General features: G+C 40.6%; 1 protein-coding gene and 1 long non-coding RNA gene across 4 annotated transcripts in view; both read left to right on the top strand.

Moving 5' to 3' along the window:
- The window catches only part of mmp25b (matrix metallopeptidase 25b), a 105,040-nt gene that overhangs the window by 37,294 nt on the left and 53,571 nt on the right, over positions 1–14,175 (top strand). The window lies entirely within an intron of this gene.
- LOC111977466 (uncharacterized) overlaps positions 4,077–14,175 on the top strand; it is a 10,234-nt gene continuing 135 nt past the window's right edge. For 2 of the 3 annotated variants that reach the window (XR_002879054.2, XR_011481369.1), the window contains exons 1-4: positions 4,078–4,270; positions 5,309–5,382; positions 11,609–11,723; positions 12,856–13,219. This is a non-coding gene — a long non-coding RNA (uncharacterized lncRNA). Of the gene's footprint in view, positions 4,271–5,308; positions 5,383–11,608; positions 11,724–12,855; positions 13,236–14,175 lie in introns of all 3 variants that reach the window. The other variant, XR_011481368.1, reaches the window with a different exon arrangement.

The following is a 14,175-nucleotide window of genomic DNA, read 5'->3' on the forward strand; positions in this document are numbered from 1 at the left end:
ACAGGAAAAAGCTGTTCAAATGAGGACATTGTATTTCATTTCTTTGTACTCCCTGACGAAGGCTGTGCAGTCGAAACGCGTTGGATTTTTAAAACTTTGTTTCCATTGAACATGTCATACAAATAAAAGCATTTAAATTAATTATATGAATAGTGCCTTGGTCCTCCTTTCTTTTTGATGTCTAGGTTGGAACTGTTGCTTTTAAAATACAAGTAATCCTATGAATTCTTAACTGGAATAAATTGATTGAAGCAATATGCTTTAAGAGACAAACACTCACACAGTTCTGGGTTTCTCATCTACAGCAGTGAGCGGTCTCCTGCCTGGCTCAGAAAGCAGTAAGTGTTCTGATCCAGTTTGGCACCACATACCTATATGAGTCAGGGTTCTCAACTCTGGCGTACTTAAKACACAGAAAGAGACTCAATGCTGAGCATTACCTCAGGGTTGCACTGTCAACAACTAAGCCCAGAGTAGAGCTGCTTGTTGAGAACTTCAACCAGTCACACACCTCTCATTAGGACTGGATGTTTTCTGGTCTACATCTTTGTGACGTCATCAGTCAGTTTACTACKGTTCAGAATGAAAATGATTTATTCTATTTTAACWGCAACAGTTCCAACCTAGACGAATATGGAAGAGTGTTTTTATGGGGTAAATTAAACACGAATAAGCTGTTTATATGGGTATTTCATTGTAACGTTTACGCCGGGAGTCAGGTAGAAGAAGGTGAGTTTAATAATGAACCAATACAGATGGCCAAACATGAGCCGTGTACAGAATGTGAGTTAAAACAATACTACCTAATGACTGATACTACTGAGGGCTAAATAAAGGGAGAGTAATGAGGGTGATGATGAAGTCCAGGTGTGTATAACGATGGGGAGCAGGTGTGCGCAATGATGGTTACCAGGTGTGAAAAATGTGGGTTGCCAGGACCGTGGATAGTAGACAGCGACGTCTACCGCCGGAGGGAGCAGAATTGGGCATGACAGGTATTTGTCTATGATGCATCTGTTTTAGGCATAAGAGTAATGACAAGTACCTATATTGACCTATAGTTGCATGTTTTCATAAGCTTGGGTCCCAGGAAAACACACAATTTTATAATTTGAGTCCCAGGCTAAAAAAGGTGAAGAACCCCTGGTTTACATGAACAAAATCGACGTGTAACCTGCACTTGTATCCCGACTGATGTAATGTACATAACAACCACAACAAGAGACTCGACTACTTTCAGTTCCAAAGCATCAACACTAGTAGTACAGCAGAGAATGGATCAGACTGCACATGGGAATTTGAACATGAATAAAGAAATAAAAACTACAATATAACATTCGAGGTTAACAGGACAGTCATAATCAGGAGATATAAATGATAGAAAAATTAGTAATTGATGAGTAACTTTGCCATGAAATGAGCAGCAGCAGTACAGGACCCTCTAGACCAGCACATTAGACGGCCCATTCCTCACTCGCTAGACACGTAATTAAAGGGCCAGATGCACAATTACAGGGGAATTACACTCACGAATGTCAATTCCAGACCAAAATAAATTGTGTTCTGATGTGATTTAAGCATTGACATGGACTCAGAACATCTAATTGTGTTGTTTCTCAAAGGAACAATTGTAATTTTAAGAGTAAAAAACTAAACAAAATTTAAAACCAGGAAGAATAAAACTATGAAAATATAATTTGGGAAGAAATAACATATTATATTTTCATAGTAACAACTTCCTTAGAGTTGTTTACTAACCATTTTTGACCAGGTATATTGACAGAAAACAGTGCACTTTCTCTACTTTCTCTTGTACACTAAGGACCAAGCAAAGAGTTGCAGGTGAGAGGAAAAGAGTAGAATGTTCCTTTTTGAATTCTAGAAAAAAATGAGTAACAAGCAACAAGCTCTCATGCTAGAAAAGGTTGGAGACTCCTGGTCTAGGGTGTCATGCTAGAAAAGGTTGGAGACCCCTGGTCTAGGGTGTCATGCTAGAAAAGGTTGGAGACTCCTGGTCTAGGGTGTCATGCTAGAAATGGTTGGAGACTCCTGGTCTAGGGTGTCATGCTAGAAAAGGTTGGAGATCCTGGTCTAGGTGTCATGCTAGAAAAGGTTGGAGCCCCTGGTCTAGGGTGTCATGCTAGAAAGGTTGGAGACTCCTGGTCTAGGGTGTCATGCTAGAAATGGTTAGAGACTCCTGGTCTAGGGTGTCATGTTAGAAAAGGTTGGAGACTCCTGGTCTAGGGTGTCATGATAGAAATGGTTAGAGACTCCTGGTCTAGGGTGTCATGCTAGAAATGGTTGGAGACTCCTGGTCTAGGGTGTCATGCTAGAAAAGGTTGGAGACTCCTGGTGTAGAGTGTCATGCTAGAAAAGGTTGGAGACTCCTGGTCTAGGGTGTCATGCTAGAAAAGGTTGGAGACTCCTGGTCTAGGGTGTCATGCTAGTAAAGGTTGGAGACTCCTGGTCTAGGGTGTCATGCTAGAAAAGGTTGGAGACTCCTGGTCTTGTGGATGTAAACAGTTAGTTGATGAGAGGTTGAAGGAGAATGGCAAGAATCGTGKAAGATAACAGGCGGCCCACAAACAGACAAATAACGGCACAGTACAACAGTGGTGTGCAGAGCGTACCAATTGTGTGGTACGCACAACTCATCGATCCTTGTCACAGATGGGCTATTGCAGCAGATGACCACAATGGGTTCCAATTCTATCAGCTAAAAACAAGAAGAAGTGGCTCCAATCAACACTAAACAATTTAGGAATGGTAAAACATTGCCTGGTTTAACAAATCCAGGTTCCTCTTGTGTCATGCTAATGGGAATCAGGAAATGGCATAAACAGCATGAATTAATGGACCCAACCTGCCTGGTGTCAACGGTACACCTATCTAGTACTGGATCGGACCCCTCTTTGCCTCCAGAACTGTCTGAATTATTGGGGGCATGGTTTCACTGCCACCCAATCTGCAGCAGCTGCACGATGATATCGCTTCAGCATGAACCAACATCCCTGAGGAAAGTTTCTGACTTGTAGACTCCATGCCCCAATAATTCAGGCTGTTCTGGAGGCAAAGAGTGGTCCGATCAGGTACTAGATGGGTGTACCTAATAAACTGTCTGGTGAGTGTATAATCAGGGCCATGAGTTATACCTGTACAGGTTACAACTCCTGATTCAGGCTATTTAGTGTAGCTAGCTCTTCAAAGCGATACAAAACACGTTTAAGTTGTGTTGTGTTTTGTTCATGTTCAAACAAGGAAGACCAAGTTGTTTTTTAAAAGGGGTAATCTGCAGTTCGGACAATAACAAAGCCACCACTAATTTGGTGAACAGATGAGGAATGGGGATGGAGAAATTGAACCACTCTCAAAATCCTAGATCAACTATGGATATAAGGGCTGACCACTCATGATACAACAGTTATAGTTTTAACCATGTTTTGAGGCAATATAGAGTCAGTTTACATTTACTTTGTTTCCAAACAAAGGAATAAAACAACATATTTGGGGTTCTGATGGGGTGTGACAGTTGAACTAAGCTGATGAGGCATTTATAAGTTATATTCTTCAAGAATTATTGGATAGGTATCAATAATTTACAAGGCCAATAATGGATGTAGCATCTGCAGACTGCCCCTTTAAAATAAAAATGTTTTTAAACTATGATGACATTGTCACACATGTTGGCCATTAAAACAATTCTAACCTGGAAATCAGTCTGATTTGAATTCATTCTGAAATCAGACTGGGAATATATCTCTCTCTCTCGAATGCTATAGAATCTAGAATTGAGAAAATGTATTGAAAATCATCCACATCAAATCATACACCTCGGATCTGACAAAAGTAAAGAAATGTAAACATTACATTTTAGTTGCGTATTCTGGGGCTCTTTCACCTCTGGAAACTCCACTTTAGTCTGGGGCTTTTTCACCTCTGGAAACTKCACTTTAGTCTGGGGTTCTTTCCTGTCAGGAAAACCTAGCTCAGCCTAAGAAAAAGTCCAGGGAAAAAAACCCTTGGTGAAAGTAAATTCATTGTAGCTTTGTCCTCCCTAAGTGCCCATATTAGGACTGTGTGGGATCTGTACAGGACAGAGAGAGTGAGAGGATGTGTTGCATGACTTCTCCACAGATTACATCAAGTAGGTTAGAGATTGTGAAAGGGGTTATCCACTGTTTCCACTGAATCTCTTCTCCCACAGTTATTTTCTGGGACACTGCACTATACAACTTTATTTGATGGCAGAACATTCAGAGGCTGTAAGCTTGTAAGTACAGTAACTTATCTACTTAGATTATTGTGATGAGTGAGTGAAGTGAGTGAGTGAGTGAGTGAGTGAGTGAGTGAATGAGTGAGGTGAGTAGTGAGTGAGTGAGTGAAGTGAGTGAGTGAGTGAGTGAGTGAGTGAACTGAGTGAGTGAGAGAGTGAGTGAGTGAGTGAGTGAGTGAGTGAGTGAGTGAGTGAGTGATGATGAGTGAGGAGTGAGTGAGTGAGTGAGTGAGTGAGTAGAGTAGAGTGAGTGAGTGAGTGAGTGAGTGAGTGAAGTGAGTGAGTGAGTGAGTGAGTGAGTGAGTATGAGTGAGTGAGTGAGTGAGTGTCTGCCCTTAAGACACGCGTGTCAGGATTGTTAGTCACGTCACCTCGACGGACATCTCATGATTACTCTCAGGGTCTCAATCTCAGAATGTTATTTTGTTTTCCTCAGCGCTAATGACAGTCTGTGTTAGATGGTGAATTCAGCTGAACTCTGGGTGTTTCTTTGGTAGGCGTACTAAGGCTGTGGAGAGAGGAAAATGCAAAAATGTGAAAATCCTTTTGGTGTAGTGTGGGAAAAGTTCACGCTTTGCTGATTGCATGCAGGGGGAGGAGTTTCGGGGCAGGTGAGCCCCAGGTTGCAAATCAGACCCTCTCATACCCATTTTACAACGCCAAAGTATTTTTTAACTCATTGAGTTCAGTCTAAAAAGCTCTATTTTGCTCAATGTCTATTTTAAGGCTTAAGTGTGTGTACATTACTGTATTTATACTTGGGATATTGTCTTTCAACGGGAAAAGTAATAAAAAAACTGCTTGAATGGGACTTTAAAACTATTCAGATTCACCCAGAATTTATCCTGACCTGTTCTTAAGTATCACAACTCCACAGTTGCCACGACTACAGATCAGGGCTGGTGGTAATTCCAGTCCCTTCAAGACATAGACTGTATGATTCAAGCACTAGGCCTATGTCCAATCTGATGTAGGTTAATGTACGTTCATGTATAAGCTATTCATGTTTTGTGGTATTTGTTCTTTGTGCTTTAGGACACATGGCAAAATGCTTCTGCTGTTTCTGAGTCTCGGTTTGGTCACTTCTAACGTCCAGTCAGGAAAAGCAGGTGAACAGCACACTTCATACATTATTAAAGTTGTTATGAGTGAGAAAGTTATAGAGGGTCAAAGATCATACCCCAAGACATCTAACCTCCCCTGTATTGTACTGGTGAGGGGTTAGCATGTCTTGAGGGTAGGATCTTTGAGTAGCCAATTGTCATACAAGTAAAGATGCCTTTAATAGAAAATGACTGAAGTAAAAGTGAATGTCACCCAGTAAAATACTACTTGATTAAAAGTATGTTGGTTTAAATTATACTTCAGTATCAAAAGTAAAAGTTTAAATCATTTCAGATCCCTATTTAAGCAAACCAGACGTCAAGATCTCTATTATTATATTTTATTACGGCTGTCCAGGGGCACACTCCATCACTCAGCGTATGCATTGGGGTAGAATTCCCCTCTTACATTTTTGTGCATTGAATAAGGGGGGTTACTAAGCTACAGTGCATTCGGAAAGTATTCAGACCCCTTCCCTTTTCCACATTTTGTTAAGTTACAACCTTATTCAAAATGACTTAAATAAATAAAATAAAAATAATACATCTATACACAATACCCCATAATGACAAAGCAAAAACAGTTTTTTATGTACATTTTTGCGAATGTATTAAAAATAATATCAAGAATACCTATTTACAAAAGTACCCAGACCCTTTGCTATGAGACTTGAAATTAAGCTCAGGTGCATCCTGTTTCCATTGATCATCCTTGAGATGTTTCTACAACTTGATTGGTGTCCACCTGAGGTAAATTCTATTGATTGGACATGATTTGGAAAGGCAAACTTTTTTTATTGATTTTTATTTCACCTTTATTAACCAGGTAGGCCAGTTGAGAACAAGTTCTCATTTACAACTGCGACCTGCCAAATAAAGCAAAGCAGTGCGACAGAAACAACAACACAGAGTTACACAAACGTACAGTCAATAACACAATAGAATAATCTGTTTCCAGTGTGTGCAAATGAAGTAAGGAGGTAAGGCAATAAATAGGCCAAAGTGGCAAAGAAATTACAATTTAGCAATTAACATTGTAGTGACAGATGTGCAGATGAGGATGTGCAAGTAGAAAAACTGGTGTGCAAAAGAGAAGAAAAAAACAAAAACAAATATGGGATGAGGTAGGTAGTTAGTTGGATGGGCTATTTACAGATGGGCTGTGTACAGCTGCAGCGATCGGTAAGCTGCTCTGACAGCTGATGCTTAAAGTTAGTGAGGGAGAAATAAGCTCCAACTTCAAGTGATTTTTGCAATTCGTTCCAGTCATTGGCAGCAGAGAACTAGAAGGAACGGCGGCCAAAGGAGGTGTTGGCTTGGGGATGACCAGTGAAAGTATGCTACGAGTGGGTGTTGCTATGGTGACCAGTGAGTTGAGATAAGGCAGAGCTTTGCCTAGCAAAGACTTATAGATGACCTGGAGCCAGTGGGTTTGCAATGAATATGTAGCGAGGACCAGCCAATGAGAGCATACAGGTTGCAGATGTAGGTAGTATATGGGGCTTTGGTGACAAAACGGATGGCACTGTGGTAGACTGCATCCAATTTGCTGAGTAGAGTGTGTGGGCTATTTTGTAAATGACATTGCCAATGTCAAGATCGGTAGGATAGTCAGTTATGAGGGTATGTTTGGCAGCAAGAGTGAAGGTGGCTTTGTTGCGAAATAGGAAGCCGATTCTAGATTACATTTTGGATTGGATATGTTTAATATGAGTCAGGAAGGAGAGTTTACAGTCTAGTCAGAACCTAGGTATTTATAGTTGTCCACATCCACAAGTCAGAACCATCCAGAGTAGTGATGCTAGTCGGGCGGCGGGTGCGGGCAGCATTGGTTAAAGAGCATGCATTTCGTTTTACTAGCATTAAGAGCAGTTGGAGGCCACGGAAGAAGTGTTGTATGGCATTGAAGCTCGTTGGAGTGTGTTAACAGTGGTCCAAAGAAGGGCCAGAAGTATACAGACTGGTGTCGTCTGCGTAGAGGTGGATCAAAGAATCACCCGCAGCAAGAGCGACATCATTGATATATACAGAGAAAAGAGTCGGCCCTAGAATTGAACCCTGTGACACCCCCATAGAGACTGCCAGAGGTCGGACAACAGGCCCTCCGATTTGATACACTGAACTCTATCTGAGAAGTAGTTAGTGAACCAGGCGAGGCAGTCATTAGAGAAACCAAGACTGTTGAGTCTGCCGAAAAGAATAAGGTGATTGACAGAGTCGAAAGCCTTGCCAGGTTGATGAAGATGGCTGCACAGTACTGTCTTTTATCAATGGTGTTTATGATATCGTTTTGGACCTTGAGCGTGGCTGAGGTGCACCCGTGACCAGCTCGGAAACCGGATTGCATAGCGGAGAAGGTACGTGGGATTCGAAATGGTCAGTGATCTGTTTGTTCACTTGGCTTTTGACGACTTTAGAACACAGTGGCCTCCATCACTTAAATGAAAGAAGTTTGGAACCACCCTTGACTGTTCCTAGAGCTGGCCGCCCGGCAAAACAATCGGGGGAGAAGGGCCTTGGTCAGGGAGTGACACAAGAACCCGATGGTCACTCTTAGCTCCAGAGTTCCTCTGTGGAGGTGGGAGAACCTTCCAGAAGGACAACCATCTCTGCCGCCCCATCAATCAGGACTTTATGGTAGAGTGGCCAGACGGAAGACAGTAAAAGGCACATGACAGCCCGCATGGAGTTTGCAAAAAGGCACCAGAAGGACTCTCAGACCATGAGAAACAAGATTCTCTGGTCTGATGAAACCAAGATTGAACTCTTTGGCCTGAATGCCAAGCATCACGTCTGGAGGAAACCTGGCACCAACCCTACGGTGAAGCATGATGGTGGCAGCATCATGCTCTGGGGAGTTTTCAGCGGCAGGGACTGGGAGACTATGCAGGATTGAGGGAAAGATGAACGGAGCAAAGTACAGAGAGATCCTTGATGAAAACCTGCTCCAGAGCGCTCAGGCATCAGAGGGGCGAAGGTTTACCTTCCAACAGGACAACGACCCTACGCACACAGCCAAGACAACGCAATCTGGCTTCGGGTCAAGTCTTTAAATCCTGAAAATAGCTGTGCAGCGATGCTTCCCATCCAACCTGACAGAGCTTGAGATGACCTGCAGAGAAGAATGGAGAAAACTTCCCAAATACAGGTGTGCCAAGTTGTAGCGTCATACCCAAGAAGATTCATGGCTGTAATTGCTGCCAAAGATGCTTCAACAAAGTAGTGAGTAAAGGGTCTGAATACTTATGTAAATGTAATATCTCCGTTTTTTATGTTTAATACATTTGCAAAAATGTTCCTAAAATGTTCTTGCTGTGTCATATGTGGCTATTGTGTGTAGATTGATGAGGGAAAAAACTATTTAATCCATTTTGAAATAAGGCTGTAACGTAACAAAATGTGGAAAAAGTCAGGGGGTCTGAATAGTTTCTGAATGCACTGGATATAGATTTGTTTTTAACCTCTACTGGATCGGTCCCCCCCTGCGGTACGGTTGAGTTAACGGGTGCTAATGTGATTAGCATGATGTTGTAAGTAACAAGAACATTTCACAGGACATAGACATATCTGATATGGGCAGAAAGCCTAAATTATTGTTCATCTAAAGATAACACATTTTGAACAGTAATGCAATGGTTCATTGGATCAGTCTAAAACTTTGCACGTACACTGCTGCCATGTAGTGGGCAAAATCTAAATTGTGCTTAACTGCAAAAATACATTGTGGCCTTTCTCTTGCATTTCAAAGATGTTATATTTTACCAGATCGAATGTGTTATATTCTCCTACATAAATTTCACGTCCACAAACTTCAAAGTGTTTCCTTTCAAATTATATCAAGAATATGCATATCCTTGCTTCAGGTTCTGAGCTACAGATTTGGCTATGTCATTTTAGGTGAATATTGAAAAAAAGGGTCCGATCCTTAAGATATTTTTAAAAAGGTCATACCAAGGATGATTTTGCTATTTGATTTTAATTTAACACCACTAGAAGTATCGACAAAAAATTTTTTTAAATGTCAAATTCTTTTTGGCCTTACTGCTATTACCAATACAAAAGCATTCACTACATCGAACAGCAGATAGTCCTCCAAAATATCAAAAGGAAGTTTGTTCTTAAAATGTCTGTCCTATATCTGAGAAATATAAGAAGATCAGTAAAAATGTTTTATTTTTAAAAATATGTATTTAACCCCAAACAATTCGGACTCTACAGATGATTGTGTGAGAAAACTGGTTTCGGGATGTCTCATGGTCTTCCAAAAACCGCTCTAGCTTCAAATCAAATCAAATCAGCTATTTTGTCACCTTTCACCTCAGATGCTGTAGTGTTACGTAGGCGGATGCAGTGGATTGAGATGAATCCAATGCAAAAAGAAAACGAATATAACTAGCTTAAACTGATAGGTTTTTATGGGGACTCTCACGAAAACGTTGGTGTTCTCCGTTTTGCTCTATGACCCCCACAAGCGTATTGGGACTCGTCTGAAGTCGGTACAGCTGATCTGCCAACTTCTGTCTGTAGCTTCCGAAAGGTTTGGGCTACACACTAATATGACTCATCTCTGGAAAGGTGAACTTTCACGAACACGTACATGTTGATCACATACATGCCTCACAAGACTCGTCTGAAGGTCCCACGGTACCAGTTGAAAAAATGTATGGAAATTAATGGAAAAATAAGGGGTTGTTGTTTTTTTTTAACTAAATGTTTCCTGATCTTTCTTATGTCTCCCAGATATAGGACAGACAGACACTTCAGAACAAACTTCCTTTCAATTGTTTCAGGGGGACCATCTCTTGTTCCGTATAGTGAATCTGTTATTCAATGCATTTGTACGGGCTAATAGCAGTAAGGCAAAAACAATTTTTTCATCAAACAATTMTTTTATATATTTTTGGAAAATACTTCAAGAAGTCTWAAAATGCAAAATCAAAATTATCCTTGGTTTGACCTTCTTAAAACAATTCCATATAGCTTAATAGAATCCCCCTCCCCCCTGGCTTAGACAAAACTTTATTMAATGCACAAAAATGTAAGAGGGTAATTCTACCCCAACGCATGTGCTTAACACAACTTTTCTTTAACTCTACAAACGCTTCCTCACCCTCTTGACTCCACTTTATTCTCTCGTGATAACCCTCCTCCCCTTTGTCAATTCTGTAAATGAATGAGATGGAAWAAAGTGTTTCACGAAATTGAAAACCCTCWTTTTTTTCTTTCTGAGCTTGCGAGTTTGCTTGTTTGCTCTTGCCAGCTTTAACTTGTTACCTTTTAGAATCCCTTCCCCTGGCATTTCACACAGACTATCCAAACCCGAAATCGGTTCTATCCCAGACACCATAAAGAATGAGTCCAATATTGCTGCTGACCCTTCTGTAAACGGCAAGGGAAGTAACTGCATAACTCTTGATTCTGTCCCTGTTAGACCACGTGCTCCACATCTGKGACACGGCTGCAAAGATTTGCGGTTTAGGACACTGTCGTCAACCCCCCCCCTCCTTGCATCTTTGTCCTTCCCTGGCCTGTGGCACCACTGTTGGTTATCTGTACCACCGCGGTATTGACCACTCGCACGGCTGCAAAGTGAGCAGAATTTGATTTGACTCTCAGAGCAGCCTGCACTATTTCGTTCCAGTAAGAATGCTGAGCCACTACAAGGCAAAAGCACAATGCCAAATKTACACTGGACCGTGAATGTTCCTGAGTGAATGTTCCTGTTGTGAAATTGTTACATTACTTGTTAGATATTACTGCATGGTCGGAAATAGAAGCACAAGCATTTCGCTACACTCGCATTAACATCTSCTAACCATGTGTATGTGACCAATAACATTTGATTTGAGTTGAGTGGCCGAGTTACAGTTTTGACTTAAATCTACCTGAACATCTATGGCAAGACCTGAAAATGGTTGTCTAGCAACAACCAACTTGGCAGAGCTTGAAGGTTTTGAAAATAATAATGGGCAAATGTTGCACAATCCAGGTGTGGAAGCTCTTAGAAACTTACCCAGAAAGACTCACAGCTGTAATCACTGCCAAAGGGGCTTCTATTATTGACTCAGGGGATACTAATGTAAATTTGATATTTCTGTAGAAAATGTTCKATACATTTACTGAAATGTCTAATAAAATATATACCCAATATTATCCATTGATATCCTTTCATTCATTGATATCAGATATTATGTTGCTTGTTCATTCATTCATGTCCCTGTTTGTTTTCCAGGGGTTAACGTAACGTGTGAAAATCAATCGGTTGTAGCAGGACAGAACCACAACCTGACATGTAGAGTGGATTACCGTYATGCAGATCAGAAMAAMAKYGGATGTAAAACTGACRMGTATTTCTGGAAGCATAAATCAYAWACTCCAATACAAAWTTGTGATTGTACAAAAGATTGTACAAAAGATTGTAAAATTACAATAACAACCAAAAGCTACTTTTTTGAGATGAAAAATGTTACCGAAGCTGATGAGGGAACCTACACTTTTACCATTAACACAAACTGTGGAAACAGAAATGGCTCATTGAATGTTTCTGTTATATGTGAGTACAACGTTAATATACAGTGACCAGTGTTACGTGGGTTAACTGGGTTCATGTGATATGACCAGGAAAAGGTCCAGTAATTCTAAATAAATGTGATAATACAGTATTCATATACAGTTGAAGTCAGAAGTTTACATACACCTTAGCCTCCCAWAGTACGAGCTTTGTCCCCATGTGCAGTTGCAAACCGTAGTCTGGCTTTTTTATGGCGGTTTGTTAAGTTTGTTAACAAGACATTTATGGAGTGGTTGAAAAACAACTTTTAATGACTCCAACCTAAATGTATGTAAACTTCTGACTTCAACTGTACACTGAGTGTACAAAACATTAGGAACACCTGCTCTTTCCATGACAGACTGACCAGGTGAATCCAGGTGAAAGCTATGATCCCTTGTTGATGTCACTTGTTAAATCCACTTCAATCAGTGTAGATGAAGGGTTAGGAGACAGGTTAAAGAAGGATTTTTATTTATTTAGCCTTGAGATTAATGAGACATGGATAGTGTATGTGTACCATTCAGAGGGTAAATGAGCAAGACAAAAGATTTAAGTGCATTTGAACGAGGTATGGTAGTAGGTGCCAGAAGCACTGGTTTGAGTGTGTCAAGAACTGCAACGCTGCAGGGTGTTTCACGCTCAAATGTTTCCCGTGAGTATCAAGAATGGTCCACCACCCAAAGGACATCCAGCCACCTTGACACAACTGTGGGAAGCATTGGAGTCAAGATGGGCCAGCATCCCTATGGAACGCTTTCTACACCTTGTAGGATCCATGCCCCGATGAATTGAGGCTGTTATGAGGGCAAAAGGGGGTGCAACTCAATATTCGGAAGGGGTTCCTAATGTGCTGTACACTCAGTGTATAAATTCCATATGGGGCTTGATAGAGTAGCATTTGTGCTAACTTCTCTTTATTTTCTCAGTGAGACCAGAGCCGTCAAAACGGGTATCGTCAGGTCCCATATCGTCATTATCATCACTGTTCTGGGTGTTCTACTGTTTCTCATCACTTCTGATTATGGCAGAAGATTGATGGGTCGACTTCCATGAGAAAAATGACAACACTGACAAGAGCCCTGAAGCTACCGGAGAGGCCCTAAACCTGGAGCCTGCATAACATTCCGTTCATGGAGGAGACGTGTATGTGTGTGTGTGTGTGCGTGTTAATTATTCTATCCTTGTGGGGACATATCCCACATCCTCATGAAGACAAAGGCTATTTTAAGCTTAGGTTTAGGGTTACAATTAGGGTTAGGAGTTAGGTTTGGGTTAGTGTATGGGTTACAAGTTTATTATGTGATTTGTTGTAAGCAAATGTTTACTCCTGAACTTATTAGACTTGCCATGACAAAGGGGTTGAATACTTTTTGACACAAGACATTTCAGATTTTCATTTTTGATTCATTTGTAAAACTTTTGAAAAACATAATTCCTCTTTAACATTATGGGCTATTGTGTGTGGACCAGTGACCCAAACATCTCAGTTGATTCCATTTTAAATCAGGCTTTAACACAACAAAATGTGGACAAAGTCAAGGGGTGTGAATACTTTCTGAAGGCACTGTATCATTTGATGTGTTGTATTGTTCTGCAAAACTCACACAATCAGTGTTTTACCGCTAAGCTTGTTTTGTATAATTTAGTAATATTCTGAATGGGAATTTTGTGATGAATATCGTTATTGATTTTGTACAAATACACTTTAGGAAATAACCAGTCGTTATAACACGTCGTTTATAATGTTACTCTCATATAGAGCTTGTTGTCTTGTATTTATTATTATCTACACCAAATAATGTATATTTCAGACATCACAGTACATACAGTAGCTCGCAGGTTGACATTTATTGGGATGACTCATGTAGTGGAGGCAGCTCTGCAGAGTGGTCACTAGCTGGCACAACAACAAAGTCATAAAACCTAACCCTAACTTTAACCCTAACTTTAACCCTACATAGCACATTTGAGATCAACATTTTTACATCTACAGTGTTAAATGTAACACTAAATGTGTATATGTGACCCATCAAAAATAGTATATTAAACAAACACTGTTCAAAGTTTTGACAAACTAACACCCCTAAAAGCGTTGGTTCCTAACACCATGGGTTTGCTAATTCATTCAGACTTTAATTAACACTAGTAGAAATGATACTGCTACACTTTTAATTTTATTCCATAACACAGTATATGCGGGGGGGGGGGGGGGGGGGTTTAACACTGTAAAAACCATCTGCCAATTT

Source organism: Salvelinus sp. IW2-2015, linkage group LG18 (assembly GCF_002910315.2).
Source record: "Salvelinus sp. IW2-2015 linkage group LG18, ASM291031v2, whole genome shotgun sequence".
Lineage (NCBI taxonomy): Eukaryota > Metazoa > Chordata > Actinopteri > Salmoniformes > Salmonidae > Salvelinus > Salvelinus sp. IW2-2015.